Source organism: Tachypleus tridentatus, unplaced genomic scaffold, assembly GCF_004210375.1.
Source record: "Tachypleus tridentatus isolate NWPU-2018 unplaced genomic scaffold, ASM421037v1 Hic_cluster_2, whole genome shotgun sequence".
NCBI lineage: Eukaryota > Metazoa > Arthropoda > Merostomata > Xiphosura > Limulidae > Tachypleus > Tachypleus tridentatus.
Window position 1 is genome coordinate 40,324,981 of NW_027467782.1, and position 13,863 is coordinate 40,338,843.

Here is a 13,863-nt window from a genome sequence, read left to right on the forward strand (position 1 = left end):
TATTTGTAACGGTAAATTTTCTTAGATCTGTACTTATGTTACAACATCTTCGTGATAAAGCTTAAAACCACTGAGGTACACAGAACAAATAAGGTCTTTAAAAAGGTACTGAGTTAATGTAAACTTAATTACAGAATGTAAGCCTCAACATGAGATTGAAAGGTTTAAGTTACGAGTAACATTTAGAGTTGTACACTCATTCATCTGTCTAATCTCGTGGATCATACAGCAACAGAAAAGCCACCAGGTGTTACATTAGCAATATCTGGAAACATGGTTTACAGAGAGTATTGCACCGTTAGTCACTCTGAGACACAGGAGTGATTTCTGGACTGTTATTTGTTATATAAACGACGAGATCTGAGGTCAACGGTAGCTGAGAGGAGTTTGGAAAGTTTGCAAAATTCAGAATTTCTTTCTTTGGTTACTGTATATCTTGCTCAAGAGGATCCGTACGTAAAAAGGAAAGAGGAACTGAGATAAAACAACAAGCTACAGTTTATTGAAATACAAACTTTAACGTATTGTGTTATGTAGGTTCTATAAAACAGTAATGTTCTCAGCCACTGAAACTTATGGAAAGTTATATTGAACTTATATATATACTTATAAGTAGATATATAGAACACATGCTTTTTTAAATGGACAGTTTGTGTGTATATATATATATATTAGTTCATAAAACAAGCCTAATACTATAAATTACATGAATTATATATAGCGATAACATCAGCACTATACAAAAGTGGTGGAAAGTTGTATATTAACTAACACCGAGATATCCAGCGTGACATTCAACTGTTACTCCTAACAAGTTTCCACTAAACTTATCAAACGTTCATGAGTAACTGACTACAGTTATAAAACATTTAAAAACAACGGATTTGTCAATAAAATATAAAGTATTCCGTCTACTATATGTAATCCGTAAAAAAGTAAATTAATAAATAAATATCTGTCACAGAAGATAGATTAGGTGTTAGGCATTTGGTTTTTAATCCACGACGTCCCAACACCTACTACCTGTAGCTAGTTGTAAGTGTAGTAATCACCCCGAAAGAATTTTTTAACACATCAAAGTAGTAATTAAATTGTAATTAAGAGTTACCCATAATTTCTACAGACGCTAAGCCTTTATCCTTAAATGTATTGATTTACCGTCACAGCTAGCTCATTATTAATTTGCATTTTTGTTTTATATCTGGTAGACGGAATAATCTCAATACCTCTGCATGCTGTTACCACAGATATTTTCCTTTAAACATTACACCATTTATACTTTATCAATAAATAGCCTAATTTGTAATATTGTTAGGTATATATAGGTAAGTTTGTCACGCGTGAAATGTTTATAAGTTTACACAGCTCACATTGGTTATGATTAACAGCGTAAGTTTTAAATTTCATGCTAGACTTCTCGGTTTTTATTTATAAGTGTGTGTGAGAGCATGCATATAAATAGATATAAATGTGTTCAAAAGTCGCATTCAAATCGTTGCAAGAACCACAGACAAATACAAATGTTAAAAGCTAGATCAACGTAAACGGGGTATCTTGAAAGATAAACTATTGACAAATGTTACAGAAGTTATTAGGTTGGATCGTGTAAAATATTGCTTATAGACAGATACTAAATGTATGTAAAACTAACAAGTAGTACTTGTGTGTTCTATAATTGAGATATACTTTGTTTTTTCATTTATGTTACTTTCATTAACGCTATTGGTTAGGGGATTTTATATATCATGTTCTATTATTTTTAATCATTATATTGTTTATAAAAAATATTTCTGGTAGTTTGCTTAATATATGGATTTTAGGGCTCCCCAGTAATCCAGTGGTATGTCTATGGACTTACAACGTTAGAACGCGGGTTTCGATACCTGTGGCGCGCAGTGCACATAGAGACCTTTTTATAACTTTGTGTTTGACTGCACACAAACGAACGAAAAAATTAATTTAGGGCTATTATAAATTTTCTAAGCTGGCAAAACCTCGAAAGGTATTACTGGGTATAGATGTAGCCAAAGTTATTTCCCTGGGAGTAAAATAGTAGGTCTGGAAAGTGACAGAAGATTCAACCAAAATATTTATTACAAAATAACTTCATGACGAGAAACCCACTTGAAATAAAAATGTGTTTCATGATGACTGTTACGGGTATCAACACTGTTATTTATAAGGAGAGAACAACATTTCAACCTTCTTAAGTCATCTCCATGTTAAGAAAGAAACAATGTGAATTTAACCGTTGACAAACACATGTCTCAGGAACTAGAGTATAACCGGGTATGTGATTGCAGGCAGCGTTGCAGGTTGACGTTAGGTTATTAATTAGTTGAGGTATAAAAAAGGTTTTCCTTTATACTGGTTTATAGTTTTGGTTTTAGTTGCTGTATAAGTAGGGCGTCTTTGATTTTGCGTTTGTTTATATTTGTTTCCCTACTTAATATCTGGTCATGGTCATGGTCTATGGTCATGGTGTTTATTTGATTTGCAGTGTTCAAAAACGTGTGGTGTTTTTTTTTTTTGTTGTTGTTGTTCTTTGAATCTAGTTTCTATTTCTGCTTGTTTCTCCCATATAGAAGTCGTGGCAGTTATCACATTGTATTTTATAAATTATATTGGTGTTCTTTTTGTCAGTGTAGTTTTTACATAGTATGGACTTTTTTTGTACTTGGTTTTTGGATGAATTTGGTGTTTACTGGAATGTTGTGTTTTGTTATAAGTTTTTCCAAATGTTGGTTATTTTTCACTGATATCGGGAATGTATGGTAGGCAGCAGTATATGGTTTAATAAATTTTTAATTCGCGGGATATATTTACTTTTGTTGGTTGATTTTGCTTTCTGTCTAGATGTGTGCGAATAATGTTTTCTACGGTTTGTGGAGGAAACTTATTGATGTTGATGAATTATTGTTTTATTTTGTCTAATTCATCGTTAATTTTATCTGGTGAGCATAGTTTTATGGCTGTGTTTATTTGGTTTCTTAGTATGTTGAGTTTTTGTTTTGTTTCATGTGCTGAATCCCAAGGAATGTATAGTCCAGTATGGATGAAGTTTCGGTGGATATCTGTTTTAAATTGTGTATCGGTTCTTGTAATTGTGAGGTTAATAAATGATATTTGATTGCTTTCTTCTTGTTCACATGTGAAGTTAATGTTGGGATGTATAGAGTTAATGTGATTGACAAAAATTAAGTATGTGTTCTGTAGATTTGAATCCAGCAATCGTGTCATCTACATATCTGTACCAGTATAGTGGTGGATGTAATGCTGTGTTAATTGCTTGTGTTTCAACTTGTGTCATAAAAATATTGGCTTGAACTGGTGATACTGGGTTGCCCATGTTTAAGCGATTTGTTTGTATATAGTTTTGGTTGTTGAACATGAAGTTTATCTTCATCGTGGTGAATTCTATGAGGGTTACTAATTGGTTGCTGGGAATGTCTATAGATGGGCCAGGGTCTCGATTATAGAGTTCTGAGACTATCTTGCAGGCTTCATCGGTTGGGACTTCTGTAAAGAGGAATATAACATCGAAACTGGCCATTAAGGCTTTATGATCAAGTTGATTAAGATTAGACTTGAAATTAAAAAAGTCTTTGATAAATGAACTGGCTGATGTTACATATTTGAAGAATGTCCATGCTATGTATTTACCAAGATTATAATTAAACGAATCATATGTGGACAGTATGGGTCGTACTGAACAATCAGGTTTGTGAGTTTTGGGGGTGCCATTTAGTTGAAGTATACGTGAGTCGGTCTTTCGTATGTAAGAATAAATGTTTTCGAAAATTATGTTGATTTTTTCATTTGCAATAGCCTAACATCCACCTGTAACGCCCATTATAATTCCGTACCCTTTTATACTCTCATCCCTAAGACGTGTGTCCGTCAACGGTCACATTCAAATTGTCTCTTTCTTAACCTGAAGAAGGTCAAAACGTTGTTCTTTCCTTATCACTAACAGTGTTAATACCCATAACAGCCGTTCTGAGATATATTACAAAAGCAGCAAACAATTCACGTCATTTTTTCCATTTATACACAATCTTTATTTGTTACAGAATAGGAAAAAGAAAACCTCTCATTTGAAAATATTATATTCATTCATTACTGCTCCATTTACATAAAACAGCTTTGCTTAAGGTAACACGTAAGATATACAGTGTTACAGAAGACAAACCTTCAGTATCCATCGAGAAGATCCTAACTTACGGATGTAATGAGTACAACTCTTGATAACAGAAACTTCCCAGAGTATGAATGAAAATTCAAGCCTCTACAGAAATCCCAACGTTTTCCTCCTTGCTTTATTCAAATCGCTCGCTCTTACACCAATTCTCTTGAATTGGAATACTTCATAATTTCTCTGACACAATTAATTATATTTTTATGTTAATACTCATATTGAAGATTCTTCCATTAACTATTATCACAGAGTTGTTGAAGATGATCATCCCGAAATACACGTAATACATTGTAAGTTTCGTTATATATAGTTTCATGGTTACTTGATATTTCCAGTATTGTATTATTATTTTGATATATAACTGTGTAAACTGTACTGTTTCATCTTTAGTACGTTAATTAATTGAAAATAGAAACCATTATGTTACATCCTAACATTTTGGGTAATTCACATTTAATTTTTTAATATACGCCAAGTTGAAATAATAATTTTTTTATATTGTAGTGTTTCACTAATTTCTATTGTTTACTGTATTACTTAGATACGTTATGGTTCTGTTTATTTTGAATTTCGCGCAAAGCTAAACGAGGACTATCTGCGCTAGCCGTCCCTAATTTAGCAGTGTAAGACTAGAGGGAAGGCAGCTAGTCATCACCATCCACCGCCAACTCTTGAACTACTCTTTTACCAACGAATAGTGAGATTGACCGTCACTTTATAACGGCTGAAAGGGCGAGCATGTTTGGCGCGACGGAGATGCGAACCCGCGACCCTCAGATTACTAGTCGCACGCCTTAACACGCTTGGCCATGCCGGGCCTCGCTGAAAGTAAGACACACTTCTGTTACGTATTAGAATTTATTTTGAAAAAGCCTGCAACTTATTTTGTTAAGTATTACAAATTGTAGTAGCCTGAAACTGAATTAAATGAGCATTCAAATTTAGAAGTTAATTGAATTTTGGAAAGTACAAAATTTACTATATTTGCCAACAAGATTGATATACAGTTTTCGTTCTCAATACAAATAGATTTTAATATACAAACTATAATACAGTTTATAATAACGGTTTTTTACAAATAATACTATATATATATACAATAGTTTTACAAAAGTACAAATAATTTGAGTCTTCTATGTGGTCTAGAGCTGAATATCTTATCGAGGGTTCATGACGAGAGAATTAATTTTGAGTTGATATTGATACAGTTCTCTTAAAGGTGAATTTTCAACAAATTTAATAATTGCCTTAAAAACTGTACTTTCGTTAGGTATAATTCCTGTGTGGTTGCCATATTTTTAAACACTTTAGTTTTTGAGTAACAAATGAAGGAAAATATACGGGTTCTCAAACTCAAGTTCCTCTCTTACTATGACGTAATAGTAGCCAAACACGCTTTGTTGCGCGCTGAGCATTTTGTCCCTTTTAGTGCTGGTATTTTTGTAAATCTATCGAAGCTTTTTTTGAATTACATACTTTGTGAGACTATTTTTTGTCTTGATATTGCTACTTTATACTTGTTTTGTGATAACATGGTTTACTGCGTTGCTCATGGTTGTAAAAAACGGTTTGGCATCGAGCAATAGCTTCTTTTCGTTTCCATGCAAGGAGAAGGAACCGGCAAGGTGGTGACAGTGGGTGTGGATGGTCAATAGGAAGAACTGGCCGCCTTCAGATGATGCATTTATGGTAAATATTAAATTAACTTTTCAGACTGCTACATCTTGTTTGATTTTATAGACAGAATTATGATGTATAATTGAAATTCATTTTGTTACGAGTCATAAATACCCGGAACAATGATTGTGGAAGGGCCGAGTATTAGTTACCATAGTCGGCAAAGTATAAACAAATAAAACCCAGTCTGTGATACCAATAATTTATAAACACCAGACAGGTTTCGAGATGCTTAAAATTGCACGTAAAATAATACAGACCATATTTGTTGTCATGACTTAGGCTTACCATTCTTCCACTGGAGGTATGATCGACTCGCAACCGGCCTGGGCGTTATCAGTATCACTCACAGTTCCGCTCCTCTCGCTCGTGGAATTATCCTCATCACTAGAACTTGTCAGATCTGTGTCAAAAGTCACTGTTCTAAGTTCGTTCAGAGTTGGTTTGAATTGATATGGCGCTACTCAACACTGTTTAGAACACAAAGTCAAAACAGACTCCGCCTCTGTTTCTCTGTATGCATTGGCCATGTTTATTTACATTCAACGCGCTGGCGTTGGCGGTTTGTTTGGCAATTATTACGCCACAGTAATTTTCCTAGCGGCAAACGTCAAAACTAAAACGTTCGGATTGCCACTCGGAAAGGGCTCTTTCTGCACCAAATTCTATGTTTCATTTATTAGCACGTATTTTTTTATAAAACGTGAACCTGCAAAATTAATCAGTATGAGTAGTTCTTTTGACTGCAAATTTTTTTTTTTCTATAAAATTCACCTTTAACGGGGAGCTAGCTAGTTATTCAACCGTGCGTTCCTCACAGCATAAATTGTACAATGTTTCAGTAGAAATACCAACGTCCAAAGTTAATCTGCTGAAGTTAAACGTTTTGTAATATTCGAAATCTATAAACGTTCCTACCCAAATATCTATGGTTTCAATCACAATTATAACTTTAGACATTTATAGTATATGAACTATACTATAAATCAACGATGTGAACTGTCTGTCCGCGTGTTGCAAAACTACCTTTTATAGTCGTAAGGTAAAGTTTTCGAAATTTCAGCTAGCAACAATACTGGCGATCACTGGGATTTACTTACACACACAGTACATTGTTGATTCCTACACACAAAAAATTATATAAAATTAGTGAATGAGCGGGAATTTTGCAATACACGTTTAACAATATAAGTTACATACATCTAAATAAATATTTAAATGAAACAATCATTCATATTTAAATAAGTGTATAATAGTAAACCCATCACGGGACGTAAAATCTAAAATCGCAACCAGGTTAGACAGTGCTACCATCACCTATGACACTATCCAATGTTAAGGATAAACGCTTGGAAAATACATGTCTAAAAGGGTACCACTACTTTCATTTGTAACGACGACACAACAGTAAAATGTGTAGCATTGTGATTTGAGTGTGACGACCGCTATACGCTGTTGGGTCAGAAGTAGATAAACAAAACGATAGGTTATAAACTGTGATCAGTCCGTAGCCTCGACAAAACAACTTCATCCTTCTGAATCTTATGACCAGAGGAAAATAGAAGGTTTAATCTAGTAAAGCTTGTTATGATATTGTTCATGCCCAGCCGACTACCAACTGGGGTACAGTCAAGCATTGTATAGAAGCCAGTAACTTATATGGGATAAGAATAGCCATAATGGCACTGAAACAGAGAGGCTTAGCTGCGGTGTCAGCATGCTCATTCCGCGAACATTAACGGGAGCTGGTATTCAGAGAAACTGGATTGAAACAGAAGGTATACAATAATGGGTTTGAATGTCGACGAGAACAAGGTGAGAACTAACATTGAGCAATTGTAGGTCCAGTAAATAGGTAAGAGAATCGGTATAAATGGTACAGTCAGCGTGCTGAATGACTTACACATGATGCAAGGTTAGAGAAATGGCATACATCTCGGCACTGAACACAGACATTTTAGAGAAAATCCTGCGAGAAACAACTGAATCATAACAAATCATAACAGATCATACAGAATCACCTGATTTTGAATAATCTGTGTAAACAAAAATAGAGGAATGGTTTGAAAGATGTTTGGCAAAGAGAAGATGGTACTTCCAAACAGGAGTATTCACCTTTCTCAGATGACTCAAAGAAAGGTCACAGGTGAGGATGGTTACCAGCCATAGTGGGATAAGCGGGTCTGTGGAGACAGAAATCGCATCCAAGGAGAGACACAATTCAGCCAGATGTGCCTGGACACGAAGGCCAATATGAAGAATGGCAGACTGTCTTTCCTGAAAAAGCATATCCCACTGAGGAAGGAAGACAAAACTACAGATGGTGTTGTAAGGATTGAAGTTATACCAAGGGCTAACTGATCATAAATCTCTCCAAATGACAGATAAATAAAACAAACAGTGATAGCATAACCCAAGAAAATAGAAGATATAATGATGTATTGAGTGGCAAGGGCAAGGTGATCAGCCAGCAATGCCACCATTCCATGAACTAATCCATCATACAACCTGTTATTTAGGTGTGAAGAAACTGCCAAAAGACAACAGCTTCAGTATGTTTTAGGAACATTCCCTGTAAGAAGAGATACACTGATTGATAGATATTGACCAAATCTTTAATGCCATTCAAATTAGAAGAAAAAGCTCGAAAGTTTCACTGTACCAAAGTGGTTCTTTTTTCTTAAATGGAGGAAAACTTGGTGGAGAAGCAATTCCAGTAACTGAAGGCGTGAAAGAATAAATGTTCTGCCTCTTGAGGTCGAAGAAGATGGATTTAAGATGTTACCAGAAACAGGAACCAAAGAAAATTGACCCAAATAAACACTCGCATAATAGTGGGGACCGAGATAGGAGTAGATGCTAACCTGTGTATTCATTTTTTTTCCATAAAGGGAAAATGACTCTTCACATGACCTGAGAAAAATTGTTGGAGTTACAGAAATATCTTTCTGCACTCCCACTATAGTAGGGTAGGAGCAAGGGACAACAGTTTCCAAGCCTGAGGATAAGAAATGTTATTTTAAGTACATAAATATTGTACCCCTTTCTTTCCCACCAACATAGGTCAAGATAAAAAATAATAGAGATGGGAACCATCACAACAGATGTAGTGAGGATACAGTTGACAACAACAAATGTAGGCTTAACTATCAGAATGAGCATATATCAAAAAGCAACGACAAGATGCCTTAAATGTTTAAACTGTTAACACTGAAAACATATAACAGGGTTAGGAGTATATGGCCATAACGTTCAGTGAAGATAACATGCCTTGAGTGATAGCAGAAGGTGGAAATGGTGTCATTAGCATTATAATTAGAACATTGGTGGGCAGCATAATTACATATGATATGTTGTACAGCAGAAACTCCTTGGCTGGAGAAACCAGCGAGTATTTATGACTCAGGGATATTCTTCAAATTCCTTTCTACGATAACTCTTCTTGAGGACTTCAAAGTGGCATGGGAGTAACCTCAATAGATACGTTCCCAAGAACTTTTGACTTCATGAGAAGTTCACTGTGGTGTGGTATATATGTTTCAACCAAGATGTTTCCAGAACATAATTCATTGACTGATTTGGGAGAGCCAGCAAGCCTCTTTAATTCCTCTTGGACAGAAAAGTGTACATTTGCCTTAATGATTTCTCATTCAACGGATGTAAAATTAGAAAATGAGCCACAAAATCTACTTGAATCGTAATTGTGGAACAGCGTTCTTCAGAGATATGTGGTCGCTTACCAGTTAGTTGTTTTACGGTTTTATTTTCATTTAGGAGTGAGGGATTCATAAGAAAACGAAAAAGATTCAATGCCCACTGATACTCCCCACCATGGAGTCTTGTGAGGGAATGCACTAGGATGCATATCAATGCTAGGGCTTCGTGAGCACTATAACAAAATACTAGCATCAGACGTAATGCCCACAACACCCATGGAGGATTCCCGGTACTGGTGCTCAGTTGACTCAGCCAATCAAACATGGGGTCTCTTTCTTCAAGAATTCAAAGTCAAATTGGTGTGTTGCAGTACCCCAGTCACCTACCTTCCCTTCACGGATGTAAAACACGTGAATGGATGTTCAGGCATCAGAGGAGGTAAACAAAATTACCAAACTTTTTCTGGGAGATCCATTCACCACGTAAAGGAAGGCGCTTCGAGAGGTCACTAATGATAGAGGATAATATATTACCAACTGGTCTTCCCAGATCATGGGTGCATGAGAAGGAGATAAACTAATTCTAACTCAGTCTGTCTATACTGACAGGACTTTCATTGGCAGCAGGTGTAACATTGCTTGTCAAGATATTTTGGACTCAATGTTTTCATTTCTTGGTATCAATGTGTTTGAATATGGAATGTTTCTGTTTCCTCTTGTTATTAAGTAGAGCTATCTGTTTAATATCTCTAATCAAGGTTCCTTGTGTTACTCATCATTTTGATATTTTCCTTTTGTGACACCTGACAATAAATTTACACATTACTAAACAGCTTGTGTTCCTTTCTTCTGAAAAGGTATACCTGAAGTGAAGAGGTTATTCAATCCATGACCTCAATGCCATTGACTATCAGCAAAATATGATAAACTATAATTTTTCACTGGGTAATTGCAATATTAATCATATATGGTTGGTTTGTGATGGTAAGGTGCTCTCATAATATCATAGATGACAAAAGTTTAGTATTATCATGACTTTGTTATGTTCAATGGAATAAGCCAATCCTTGTCATCTTTTATATTGATCTCAATAGTATGAGAAATTTGTTTAGAAACAGGTCTATAAGGAGAATCTGTAAATGTTTCAGTTGTCATGTCTCTTTCATATTCTTTAACTTGAACGATTTATAACAGTATTATATGTGCATCATCAACAACACTAGGCTGCACAATATCTGAGTAAACACAGAGTCTACCAAATACATTAACAGTATGTAGAGATGCATACGATCAATCTCGTGTATGAATCGTAGCAAAATACATAATATTTGTTGGATTCATGAAGTAATTTCACTAACTGGTTTAGAATTCCAATTAAATCTTCAGTTTCCTTGTAATGACGTGGTTTAATATAAATTATTTTACTGTGATCATCAGAGATAGGAAAGAAAACTATCCATCTTCAGCCAACTACACAGGTACTATAATTCTCCTAAATCCACTTTCTTGAGGTAAATAGATTTCGGAAGATGTATATGATTTGACGACGTATTGGTGGCAAGTATCAGTAACATCACATACAACCAATCCTCGCACAGTAATTAGTAATACAATTATATATAACATTTTTATGGCAAATGATTGAAATTAACATTAGCTATTCAGCTAATTAGGGATTCAGCTATTTACTTATTTGGACATTATCCTTTACATTTCGTCTTTACCCATCCTTGTTTACATAAGATATCCTTTATAGTATAGACACTGCTTGGGGACTTGATAATACATTGTAATTTGTATTCGTAAAATGTTTCATCTAATTTTATCCAAGATAGTCTTGCAGTTTGTACATTGAGGGATTTATTTCCAGTATTTTATGAATTGTAAATAATTCACTCAGGCATACACCCTTTCTTATGTTGACGTTTTGCGCTAGTAATTTGAACTTGGTCATCCATTTGAAATTGAAATTTAGCCTTTGTGATTTATAGATTATTTTCAACATTATAGTGTAGAGTTATTAACATCCATTTTAATACTATGGTCTTATAAAATATTATAAGAACTGGCTAAATCTATAAATACTGTGATGTAGTTCTCTGTTCCATGATGGGTAAAATAATGCCACATTTTGGTTTTAAGGTTATGATTTAAATGTTTAACTACAGACGCTTTTGCTTCATTATATGTAGTAAATAAGTGAATATCTTGTCCATTGAAATAAGACTGGAACACAGGATTAATAAGTACTGCTTCAAATTTGGTTTTAAGTTTACAAGGTTTATAATCTTACGTTTAAATAGAATAGCCCATGCTTATTTAGAAAATGCATCAAAACACGTCACCAAATATTTAAATTGATTGTTATAGAGACTTAGTAGATCGATAGATCTACTAAATTAGCCTGATATAATCACTCAGTTTCTTGAACATATTAATATTAAATAGTTTTGTGTGGAGTACATGTATCTTGACGCCTTTCCTTGATCTAAACTGAGCGTTTTACTTAATACTATTAATGATCTATACAAAGGCTACACACCATATAGCTAGCAAGATTTCAATTATCATAACAAATGGATTGTAGAATGTTATTCATGTAATACATTATTTACGACACCTGATTAATTTGGTTTTTACAGCAGACAAAATTAAACCTTAGATGACTGATGATATTAACAGTATTCAGTGATTTACAATCAAGAAACAAATGGTTATGCAATACAATGTTCATTTATTTAAAATGAGCTTATTTAGACATATTTCGAACGTTCAAATATCATACATGTGGTAGCCAGCGAAATAGTCGAGACTTTTGGCTATTTACAAATACTTGGAAGACATGGGAGTTTCTAACAGAACTGGAATGAATATTCAAACTAACATTCCTATGTATTCTACAATGAAACATCATCACACTTAATTTCTTCAAAATATCTTTCGATTATAACTTATTGACGTAATGATCGCAAGCTGCTGATAAAAAGTTCACATATTATGAATGAAAATATTAGCCTCAATACAAATTCAAACGATCCATTTATTCAAATAGCTCTCTCTCTTTCTTTAAATAAACGTTGTATAATTTTGTAGCACTATTCAGTGTATTTGTACGGCAGAATTATTATCTTTAGAATTGATTTTCTTCTTTTATATCAACAGATCTTTCATAAACTTTAGGCTGATAAAGTGAGTGTACTAGTTCTATATAAATGAGAAGCATTCATTCTGTGTGTTCAGTTTGAAAAGTCTGGTAACATTACCAGTGGCTTATTCTGCGAAGTTACCAAATACTGAAGGTATTGGTGCTACAGGTAATACTCAAAATCATTCTTTCTGTATTAGTGAGTTTCTTTTCTGATGTTTCATTCTCAGACAACTCTCTCAATAATGAGTTGTTTCTGCTAATGACTTGTTGAAAATGGATAGTATTTTCATATCCCAGGATATATTCCTATCGATCCCTGTTGTAATATAATGCTGAGAAGGATTTAAAATATCTGAGATTTTTCTCTCCAATAAAAATAATTTAACCTCTCATTAGTAATAGATTTGAGAGTAAACCTTCTAATTTTACAACAGAATTTCCATCTTCACATAAGAATCCAAAGTTATTGAGACCACTACTGATCTATGATGAGACGTAAATTCCTCAAAATAATCACTTAGAGGGAGATTATTATTTTTATCTGAAATGTAACAAACACTCTTAATGTTTTAGTACAAAACAGATGAACCTAATGTTTCTAGTGGATGATATAATTTAAGATTCAAAGGGAAGTGGTGAAAGATCCCGAAAAAATATTTGTTTCATATTTCCGAGGTAAGTCTTCATGGGTGTCTCTAATAAAAAAAAAACACAGTAACTTTGGAGTCACAAAACTGGACGCTAGACTCGCAATCCAGGGGTCGCATGTTCGAATCCCCGTCAAATCAAACATATTTGCCCTTTCAACTGTGGGTCAATCCTGCTATTCATTGGAAATAGAGTAACCCAAGAGTTGGTGGTGGGTGATGATGACTAGCTGTCTCCTCTTTATTTTTTCGCTGATAAATTAGGAATGAATACGATGGATAGACCTCGTGTAGCTTTGCGCGAAATTCATAACAAACAACGTCCTTCAAACCTATAAGTAGGGTTAAAGAAATATCAGAGAACAGTAACGATAAATTATAAGATAACTTGGAGTTTACAAAATAATATTGAATTTGAGGGTATTTGTGTTGATCAAATTAAAATAACTTTAAGATATAGATTATAGCTACACAAAGGTTACATAAGAAATAACAAACGATAACAATACAAACAACGGTTAAAACGTTATTACAAAC